The following is a 12,045-nucleotide window of genomic DNA, read 5'->3' on the forward strand; positions in this document are numbered from 1 at the left end:
GTAACAAAGAACAACCAAGGGCACTAGCTAAATTATAGTACTAGAGCTGAACCCTCTGTCCTCTTTCTCATGAGCAAGCGCCGGGCAGGTGGACTAAAGTCTATAAGCTCCGACAAAAATCTCGTCGCTGGCCCACGCGCCCAAGTCATTATGCATTATTTGGCCTTGCAGTTGACTAAGCTGTGGTGCCTCTCCTATTTACAATAAGGGGATAGCTAATCCTCTTCGTGAGCCAAAGTCACTAAGATCATTCCAAGCTGTGAGCCTGCCCCGAAGGTTAAGCTCTGGCTTGCTGCTCTTGTTGTTGTTAGTGTCGTAGTAGATTCAAACCTAGCTCCGGTACGAGCAGGGGGTGAGAAAGAATAAGAAATGGGCGTGGTTGGGGTTTTCCCTTGTGGGTGTGGGAAGTATGAAGCCAAGTGCCCGAAAGAGAGAGTCAAGGCTGTCAGCCCTTTTCCAGTCGTGCGCTATTTGTGCCTTTCAAAAAGGCCGATCTCGTTGGATCTCTGGAGAACTTGGTGCACCTGAAGCTCCATTCCAAAATGAAAGTCATGGTGGTCGAATCGCCTATTCATCTGGCAGCACATCTTATTAGCAACTTCTTTTATGACAATCGGTTGTTGGTTTTTATTCCTTTCTTTGAGTCATTCGCCCCACGGATCCAAGGATGTCTGGTTTATTGGGTGCACTCTGCAACGATGACAGATTGGATTTCCCTTTGAAGGAGAAGTCCGGTAACACCCCGCCAATATCAGGGTCAGGCCTTCAAGCGCCAAGCCCAGGCCCCGAGCACCTTTTTCATTCCTCTTCTTTGTGGATTGCCTCTGAGAGCTATTTTGCAACGAAAAATCCCGGTACCTGTGAGGCTATTCTGATCCTACCAGTGAGGAGACTGACTACAGAGCTGACTACTGATTGAAAGGGTAGGGCGTTTTCACAAGCCACTGAATCTCAAGCTACTGACTCTGGCTGGTAGGGAACGCTTAGCCTTACCAGAGGGTGTACGAAGAAGGCAAGGTTACGAACATGTAGGCAAGTCAGAAGGGAAGTCTGGTAGAATAGAGAAGACTTCTCGCCGAGCTATCAATTTTCCCTCACCATATGAATAGTGAGTGACCCCTATGAAGAAGTAAGGGCCCTCTATTTTCACATCTTGGTTACTTCTTCTAGGCTCATAGGCTCCTGACCAGTAGATGAAACTTCTGGAGGATGGCTCAACCTTAGGGAGAGGAAGAAAGGCTGTCCTTACATAAGGTACGTTTAGTTCTTTCCCGCATCGGGGAAGGAGCATAGGCCAATCGATGTTGAGGAGCGGAGAGGCAGGTTCTTTATATACGTTACACCAGAAATGCCATCTCGCCCCAGTTGAATAAGCATCTGATCTATCTCTATTTTATGAAGCCGTAACTACCACATGCTCATATATAACTACCACCATAACAAGGAGCCGTAAGGCCGCTCGACCATAAGGTCCGTCAGGGGCTCGACTGATAAGGAGAGGAGAGGATGCGTAAGCATGACTTTTTTAGTTACTTATTTGAGAGGGGCCACCCAATAAGTAAAATGAAACGTGAAGCGGGCCGCCATCGAAATCTTGAAAAACCTCCGCCGCTGATACACCATTCCCTCATACGAGAATAGCTCGATCGCTTCAATCAAGAATCAACATAGGTAGGTGAGAGGGAACGTAGTCGAAAGAATGAATGCATAATGACATATATAAAGAATATGCATGATGAGCAAAGCGAGCCCCCCGAAACGGTATTGCCCATCGACCAGAAAGACCAGCCCAGTCCTTCCCTTCCTTCCTTCATAAGTTCGACCACTCATTCCCTAACATATTAGTTGGCATTGAAATTAGGTCAAATGCAACCGCTTACGCACTGGGCTTTCCTTCCTATCTACCAATACTACCCATCCCATACTTGGCTTAGATGAGCTGAGCCCTACCACTCACAAGCCAATGAGCCCTACCACGCTGATACCAATACTTGGCTAGAAGACCAAGGCAAGCCAAGAGTTCTAAAGAGGATTGGAATTGGACGAACTGTACCGCGAAAGGATTGGCTCAGAACTCAACGGTACTCCTGACTCCTGAAGGTGGCTCGGTGTTTTCCACTATTGTAACTATGACCGGGGGTTTTGTTAGACTAGTTCTGATCAGGTAGTTCTGTATCATTCTGATAGGGCAGATCCTCAGGATTCAGATTGGGTTGTTCCACCAGATTCTGATCGGGATGTTCCCGCCTAATTCGGGTTGGTAGGGTCTACTTGATTAGGAGCGGGGTTGTTGAAATGTTGGAAAAAAGTAGTATGCGCAAAACCCCGAAACAGGCCAGGATAGACTAGAGGTGTCCTAAAAGTCGGAACAAGGGGAATGTACCAAACCCCGGAACACGCTGGGAAATACATAAAGCCGAACTACCCTAATGTCCAAGAAGCCGGAACAGGTCTAGGAACGCCTGGTAAAGAAATCGGAACAGGCTAACCGGTGAATGATCCAACAGCTAACCTAGTCAAAGTCCCACCACGATGCATAAGTAGTAGTAGTTTACCTTGACCCAGTTTACCCATAATCCACCATTGAAGTTGAACCGCCATCATTGGCATCGCTACCCATTCGAGATTGAGTGTACTGAGCCTATGCACTGGTTTCAGTAGCATCAGCATGAGCAAGCATTCCAGCAGTAGATCCACCTGAAGCATATACAGTTCCCATTGTTTATTCAGCCGAAGAACCAGAGCTCCTAGTCCCATTTCCAGAAGCTACTCGGTTCTATCATTTGGAGATAGAAATACCCTTAGTATTTAGAAATACCACAGTAATAGACTCAACTTTGAAAAGGTTCTCGGGATTGCTCAGTTGAGAATGATTTCTGCCCGTATATTATTAATTGCGATTTCTCTTTCCTTTCCCGGGGCATTGATAGAGAGCCTTTCTTTACCATAATTGAGATTCTCGAGCATCTCTAAACAAAGGGGATTAAGGCCTTTGTCATAGCCTGCTGTTCCAGTTTTATATCCAAATCCATCAGTAGCAGAGTGAGCAGAGGAAGAAGCGAAGGTAGTATAGATAGGTGCGGATCCGGTTCCTGCAGCTCGAGATGCGCGGTGAGTTTAACCGGAAGCAACGACGGAAGCTGATACAGCTAGGTGGAGATGCAACGACTAAAGAAGCTGGTGCAACTGACGCTGATGGAGCTAAGGTTACCCAGATGCAGCTAAAAAGCAGTCCATCCTTTCACCCGTACCCGCTCATTTACTTATCGCGATGACACTTCCTGTTTCTATTTGATTTGATCGTTGGGAAGTAATTCACCCCCGCCGTTGATTATGTCGCCGTAAACGCATTTCAAGTTGACCCATCCGCGGTAACCCTAGTATGAGCATGCGTGACTGAGCTCGGTCGGTGGTTCGCATGGGGTCTTTTTAGGCGTGCAGTGGGTGGAAGCAATCTGAATCCTGCTGATCACTAGGACCCTGACGCGGAGACCATCGTAGTTTAGGAAAGTTCCGGGCTGGGGTACGGCCGGTGAGTATGCGAACAGGAATCTGTAGGTGGAATCCGTAGCGGCATTCTTCTATGTTGGGATACCCCTATCCCTGTCGATCAGCCCTTCCCTTTCCTCCGGCACCATATGTTACACCCCGGTCAGTAGCATAAGGCTGAGCCCCTTACCAAATAGAACCTACCAAAGCAGTCCTTGAGAGGTCGAAGTGTTCAGTAGCTAGGTGGTTGTCGTTTAATGGTATATAGGTCATTGGTCCGTCGTTGGCGGATATAGTAGGTGCATATAGTTCAAAGTTCGATCATTCATTCCCATGATTTTATGGGCCTAGTCCATATGCTGGATGCTGGTTCAATATAAACTCGGTCTACTTATTATTCAAGGTAAACTACGGGCGAGGTGCTGATAGAAAATCATTAGCCCCATAGTAGAAGATTTCCGACCATGATCGTAGACCTACCTCAACTTCAAGAACTCTCTCTCCCACCCACAATGATTGGTCGACCTGGGATAGAGGAGATTGCCAACATATTGTCTATGGAGTTGCTGGCTGATCTCCTCATTTCATTTTGGCAGGAAAGGTCCCGAAGGGGCTTGCGCTTCCTAGTGCAAGGAAAGCAAGCCTGGACTTGAAGCCCTTACACATGACTTAGAGGTAGGTAGGCAGGCATTGGCCCATGCATTGGAAGTCATGGATCAAATACTTCATTACAGACAGATGGAAGGAAGGTGGAAAGAGAATGGCTTGGCTCGGCTTGGCAGGTTAGATTGCTTGGCAGGTTAGAGGGCATGTAGGTAGGAGTGTAATGACATATATAATGAATGAATGCATAATGACATATATAATGAGATATCTCTTTGTATACAATATTAGGTATGGATCGATTATGAGAGCCTAAAGCGTAATGACGGCTGAAGAAGCATGTTTTCAAATTCTCTCTATATACGAGATTCTGGTACGATTCTTTATGTGAGGGACGATTTGGCCAAGATTCTTTTCATTTGACTTATTGGGTGGCCCCTCTCAAATAAGTAACTAAAAAAGTCACTTAACGTACCTCTCCCATAGGTCGAGAGTTCGACAGGCTCACCCTTTTTTTCCACTTTCAATTCCAAAATGAAAATTCCTAATCTCGATCGCCAAACTAGCAATATAACGCATTTTGATTTCATAAATTGGGCTTTGCAGGAAGAAAACCCGGCCGACCTTAACATTACCGATCGTCATGAAATGACCGGAAAAGACCAGAATCAGTCAGAAGGTAAGGTATGGAATACTCTTTCATCACTCCCTTCCTGGCTGGGTGCTTCTTGCTTGCTTACAGGTGACGTCTGCCTTTCTGGCTTTCATTCAGAAGCGTGCTTAAAGTCAGATAGCTTATCTTATGAATGAGCTTTCAGTGAGAGCTGATTATTTCTCTGATTAGCGGATTCATCATCTTGTTAAATCACTATAAGATTAAGGTTCTTAAAGATATTCAAGTGCTGAGCTATAAGCTGCTTCGCTTATGAATTCACTATCAGTCTGATAGTAGTCAGTCTCCCTTTTTCCTCGCTCGCTTCCAGTGCTTCTGTCTTCCGTGCTTTCCAGTCTGACTACTCTTTATGAACAAGAAACTCGAATTCAGTGATAGCGGATGAAAGGGTAACTTGTTACAGAGCATACACTTTCCTTAACCCTCCCTTCTTTATTGAATACAAGAATGGAACTACTCGCTATCATGAGGTATTGAAAATCCGTGCTTACTTGAGAATAACTCCACTCTATTGCTTGCCCGGAAGACAAGCTTCCCTCGCTTGCTTGGTAGCAGCTATCAGTTATAGCTTAGAGCTAGCCTTTACTTACTACTATCATCTCATGAATTCACGATAAGTCTTCAATTCAAGTGGGCGGACTCCCTTTCTTCTGGCTGGCAGGAATACTGGATCAGAGGAACTCTATTGCTTGGAATGAGCTAGCCTTTCTTACTTTACCACAAGACAACTCCCATTCTTGCTTGCTTGCCTTAAGGTGGTCGGTATCCCTAAGAGGATAGATAAGGTGACTGTTGTTAGATGATGGATTGCCTACCGGACTACTTCACTATAATGAATTCGCTCATAAGAGTCCCCTTGCTTCCAGTTAAAGCTATCGCTCGATGGCGGCCCTTTCTACCCTTCTTACGTAGAAAGTTAGGGCATGGTATGACTATGGCTTCTACCACTTAAGTATGGTTTGAAAGTTAGCTAGCTTCCTTATGGTTATGGTTAGGTCCTTACCTAGCTTCCTTAGCCATTCTCCTAGCCACTTCACTACCTTCCTTATGGTAGTTCATTACCTATCTCCCTAAATGTGGTGCTTCTTCTTTTTTCGTCTATATATAAAGTCTTTGGATCTTGCTTGAGAGAACACTTCCCTCCCAAATGACCCCCCCAAAAGACAGAAAAGATATATTGGGCAGGTGAAGGGAATCAAGGAGGAGAGTGAAGAGAATGGAAGGCTGTATATGAGCTTGGATTGTTGGAACGGGCTTGGGTAGGGAGCATTGGGTGAATAGCAGGGACAAAGGCGAGGGGCGGAGGCAGAGGGGCAAGTGAGGTGGTTGCCAGCCAGTAAGGCGTGGCTGGGTGAGAGCAGCTTGCAGATAGAAGAGCAGGGAAGAACCGGAGGGTCAACAATCCCATCCGCAATAGGAGCATCTGCTGTGGGCCAACTTGGTGAACGAACACTTGGTAAGCCGGACCATCCATCTAACCACTCAGAATCAATCCTGGGGCAATCAATGGGCCTGCTGAAGCTAGGCTTTGTGGTGAAGCATCATCCGCCATGGAGAGATCTTAAACGGGAAATGCTCTTGATTATGCCACCGACCCAGATGAACCACCTGACTGAACCATCTCGTTCTGCATCAGCCGCATGCATCTCGACGCCAAAACCTGACTCTGAATCGTAGGTTATCTCAGTCGATATTATCTCATTCACCTTCTTCAGCTGCAATGGTCGATATGTATACAATGGGTCATATTTCTGTTATTAAAAACATGGATTGGCTGCTACATCCGCATCTTCTTCCTTCGAAGTCACTGCAAACCTTTTATAAACAGGATATAAACCTTTCGCAATAGACTTTACCTTTGGTGAATACGGAGGTACTTAAGTGGGGGTCATATGGGTCAGATAGGTCAACGAGAGATACTGTAGCTGCTACTGCTGCTGGGTTGTATCATTCAAAAAGAAGGCCGGTCCACTTGTTCCACTTATTCCTAGTGACCTGAAAAAACGGGCAGAGGACGGCTCGACTGACAAGGATAGGAACTATGAAATTGGAATTGACTGCGGGTTTCTCCGAAGCAGATCTAGCCACTACAGCAGATGAAGTATTCCGATCTTGACTTATTCATATAAAAGGTGGTAGGGCCTATGGTTCGTAACTGAAGCCAACAACACCTGACTCGGGTATAACTTATGATTCCGGATCATCTAAAGCCACTGGAGCGACTTGAACTGCTGATCAAAAAAACACTTGCGCTCTTTGCAGCAACGGTCATGGGTTCAAGTGTAAATGAGAAATAGATACTGACTCTCACTTGCTAATCATTCTTCCCATCGCTACTCACTCTACTATGCTAACTATCCTTCTTCCCATCACTTACTTCCACTCACCCTCTGAAAGCATTCTTCCATTCATCGCTTCGCTCACACACTCACTATCACTTGCTAAATCAAGAATACTACGATCTATACTCACTTGGGATGGAACACACTCGCTTAGTTTATACGTATTGATTTGAGGCAATTCACCCTCATAGAGCCACTTATATGTTCAGGTCAATAAGGCATGTGAGATAGTTCAGTTCACTCCGTTCAAAAAGTTTCATTGAGTTATTGCTTTGGTTTAGGTCACTTGCTAGACCATTTGTTCGTGGACAATGGATCCGGTTATCGATGGTACGAGAAGCAGTAGACGGTGATATGGCTTAGTTCGAAGGCTATAGCGATGGATACTTGGTATGATTCCCTCCTCCCGATAGGGAGTAATCAAGGTTCAGCTTTAGAATCAGTCAAGGTAGGCAGGTAAGGTAGCTTATATGGTGAAATTCGTTTTCGAAAAGTTGTGATGTAAGGGTTATAACCTAGATTCGGTGATATATGGTGTTATAGAGACTAGCTATTGCCCGTTCAGTAGGCTAGCGATAGAAGGAGTCGTCGGGTCGTTTCTTCTTTCCATAATTCCTCTCCCTTAATTGATCGAATCATGAAGGTCCGGAGGTCTTGCGCTTCCGAGTGCAAGGAGATCTAAATTCAATCGATCATGACTGTAATTACATATATAATAGTGACCGGCTCTCTCATACGAGAATCCGTGCCAGTCGAGGAGCTAGGATGCGTAGCTTGAACCCTCACCATATGAATAGTGAGTGACCCCTATGAAGAAGTAAGGGCCCTTCGACTCACACCGAATCGACACACATCGAATGAATGAATGAAAAAAATGAAATGCATAATGACATATATAATGATATTGATTTCGGTAACTAGAGGCAGCCTTGAGCAATATATCAACCCCCCAAAAGAAAGAAAAGCGTAATGACATATATAAAGAATGACTGAAAGAAATGGAAGAAGTTCACGAAATCTCTTTTTCTCAAAATAGCGTAATTACATATATCGAGTCATGGTTGGATTCGAGAGCGTAATTACATATATAATATATGCATTGTCTTCTAAAGTGTAATTACGTATATAATAAAGCGTAATGACATATAGAATTCATGACCAGCAGCCACTGACTTATTGGCGTAGTTGGTTAGGTAATGATTTAGCGATAGCCAGAGATGCCAGTTGAGGTAGGTATTGATGAAAGGAACGCCGAAAGAGGGAAGAATCAACGAAGAGAAACCAAATCCGAAGAGAAAGACTAGGAAAAGAACTGACAAGACAGAAACCTCCTTCTCAATATGCTGGAAGGTGCGAAATTAATAGGTGCTGGAGCAGCTACAATTGCTTTAGCGGGAGCTGCTGCCGGTATTGGAAACGCTCTTAGTTCCTTGATCCATTCCGTGGCGCGAAATCCATCATTGGCTAAACAATTATCTGGTCATGCCATTTCGGGGTTCGCTTTAACCGAAGCTATTGCATTGTCTGCCTCAATGATGGCGTTTCTGATCTCATTCGTATTCCGATGGAGTTGCGGAAATATGGAGTGACGTAGACGGAAACTTCTGCTTCATCTGTCTCTTAAGGCCCCCGGAGGAATAGGCGGGCCTATCCATCTATACCTCCTGGGGGGGGAAGGGAGTGGCGGCGGGCCCTTCCCACTTTGAGGTTCTGGGCGGGCGAATAGATAGGAAATGCTTGTTAGGAAGGATAGAAGAAATATGGGATCAATTCTTTGAGTGACCAGCTGATATCCATGCGATCTTTGGTATCCTCCCGGGTGGTTTTGAGATTCTAGTTATCGCCGATATCGCCGTCGGAGACGCGGGGCAAGCCGACTCTATTGCACCCTGCAACGAAAGCTGAATTGACACGTGATGGATCGGTATGATCCCATCCATGATCCAAGGGTTGATTGACTGGATTGGTACTGGCTGGACTCAATACCCAGACTAGCCATTACACCCACTGATGATCGGCCCCGCTAAGGTGAGGCTTTACCATTGAAGGATTCACCTGATCAGCTATTGAACCAACAGATCGATGAGCCGATCCCAACCAGTTAATGAAAACCCAAATTCATCCAGATCTGTCAAAATCGAGATTGCCAGACCTCGACAAATAGAAAGTGATTAAGAAAAAACGCGCTGTATCACCAGTTTGGGGATCAAGACGATAGATATGACCTTTTGGGAGTGAAAGTGGCCCGTATAGCAGTCGGTGATCCAGTTGATCCAGAAGTCGGTGAAGCAGTACCAGTAGATCCACTTGCACTATGCCATCATTCCTCTCCCGTTGGTCGAGACTAGTGCCTTCCCCGGGGATTGGGGTGGGTGGGTAAATAGTCATTTGGCGAGACATCCTTCCTTCCATATAAATCATGACCATATAGCGGCCTACTTAGTAAGGCGTAGCTATTTGATACAGCGACTTACTCGATATTCTCTTTCCTATCCCTCACCATATGAATAGTGAGTCCCTCTCCCTCTCCCTTATGGTCGAGCACCTAAAGGTCCTCTCCTTAACAGTCGAGCCTGCTTACGCATCCTTATGGTCGAGTGATAAATCCCTCACCATCGGAATGGTGAGCCCCTACCGGGCCTCTCCTTAACAGTCGAGCCCCTGACGGACCTTATGGTCGAGCACCTAAAGGTGATGGCGGCCATAACAGTCGAGCCTGCTTACGCATCCTTATAGTCGAGCGTTCGTACCTCTCCTCTCCTTATCAGTCGAGCCCCCTAAAGGGTCCTTGTTAGTTGAGTCACTAACGTACCTCACCCTAAAGGGCCTTTGGTTTTATCGAGCGACTCTATTTATCTTCGTTCCGAGCCCTTTTTGAGGCGAGTCACTTAACGTACCTCTCCTTACGCGATCTCCTGCCCGCTTCTCTTACCCGCGACTGACTTTTTCCTCTTCAAATACGTTACGCCTAACTGACTTAGAAATAAAGAGATGCAGGCGTGGTGCGAGGGCAGGGCCGCCGGGGCATACCGATGCGCACGCAGGGAAGGAAAGAGGAGCGGGCGGCACACCAGAAGCAGCCCGAACTACTGAATAAAAGAAATAGGTAGGGGGGGATCTCTTCTTCTGAGCGGTGGGTGGGATCTCTCGATACATCCGAGGAGAGGGTAAGGAGATTGGACACGGGAGGAGCTCGCCCCCCCTTCCGATCCGTCCGATATGGAGAGGAAACAAAATCGGGCTTTGGCCTCCCTGCTGGCCGGGCCCCCCTTCAAAGGAAGGGGGTGGGGGGAAGGGTGTCCGGAATCTGCCTCAAGGGAGAACCTTCGCAGAGCTCAGGCAGGACGACGAATTCCTCACCATATGAATAGTGAGTGACTCCGTCCCTATGAAGAAGTAAGGGCCCTCACCCATATGATGAGTGAGCGTTAAAACCCTCACCATATGAATAGTGAGTGACTCCGTCCCTCTCCCTCTCCCTTATGGTCGAGCACCTAAAGGTGATGGCGGCCAGTCGAGCCTGCTTACGCATCCTCTCCCTCTCCTCTCCTTATCAGTCGAGCCCCCTAAAGGGACGGAGTCACTCACTATTCATATGGTGAGGGTCCTCTCCTCTCCCTTATGGTCGAGTACCTAAAGGTCCTTAACAGTCGAGCCTACTTACGCATCCTCTCCCTCTCCTCTCCTTATCAGTCGAGCCCCCTAAAGGGTCCTTAACAGTCGAGTACCTAAAGGTCCTATGGTCGAGCACCTAAAGGTCCTTAACAGTCGAGCACCTAAAGGTCCTATGGTCGAGAACCTAAAGGTGATGGCGGCCTTAACAGTCGAGCCTGCTTACGCATCCTTATGGTCGAGCGATAAATCCCTCACCATATGAATAGTGAGTGACCCCTAAGAAGTAAGGGCCCTGTTTTATTGAAACCGTTACGGCAGATCGGCAGTGACAGAATTGGTGTGTGTAGGTTGGTTATGAACTAAGCATAGCGTAACTGTCACGAGGAAGGGGCACTAAGAGGGATATATTATATTTTTATATATTTCCTCACCTATGCTATCATATTTCTTATATTATTAATTTAACCATTTGTTTCTCCATATGGGATTTAAGTTTCATAAGAAAATTTCCATATTTACACCAAGACTCTTCTTGGCCTTGGTCTTTGGCAAGAGTACTTTATTGGTTGGATTATGGTTTATTGAAACTTAATGCAATTGTGATTGCTTTGTTTCTTTTCTTTTATAGGTAAATTTCCACCTATCATATTTCTTAAATACAATTTTTTTTTTTTTAATTCAAGGTAATCTGAATTGGATCATTATATTGTTTTTCATCCATCTCGATGCATTTGGAGTGGAAAAAAGTGGACGAATCAACTCATAGGACTATTTTTACGAGCGGGATGTAGTTTGGAAAAACGGGGTCTAAAACCTTCCAGGAGCGTGTTGAGGCATCAAAGGGGGGTAACACTTTTCCTCTTAAGCGTGACATATTTTCATGCTATTCTAGACACAGAAATGTTTCCAACAATGCAAGAATCGCATCAATCAGAGTCCGTATGCAAAAGTTATGCCAATCAGAAGTTGACCTTCTTGTCTTCAGACCTATAGTTTAGGAGGATGTTGTGTTAGCCCCCATTGTTCATGGAAATGGGGTTAGCCACGTGTTTGTGATCTAAAAGTCTTTAGAAGGGCCTATTTTGTAACTCTAATTAAGAGTTTATGTAATAAAACTTAACCACTAGTAGGCTATTGGGTTGTGTTATAACCGGGCCACTAGGAGGAAGAGGCATTCCATTATTTCGAGAGAATTTCGTTCCATAGTTGAGCAATGATAGCTAGGAGAGATAGGAGGTAGAGCACATAGAGAGGATTTGTTAACTATAACAGTTCACGGGCCACAAACATTACTTCTTTGTATTTATAGTCATATTTCAAAAC

This window comes from Pinus tabuliformis, chromosome J (assembly GCF_031772625.1).
Source record: "Pinus tabuliformis cultivar Carrire ecotype Pingquan chromosome J, CPIR1, whole genome shotgun sequence".
NCBI lineage: Eukaryota > Viridiplantae > Streptophyta > Pinopsida > Pinales > Pinaceae > Pinus > Pinus tabuliformis.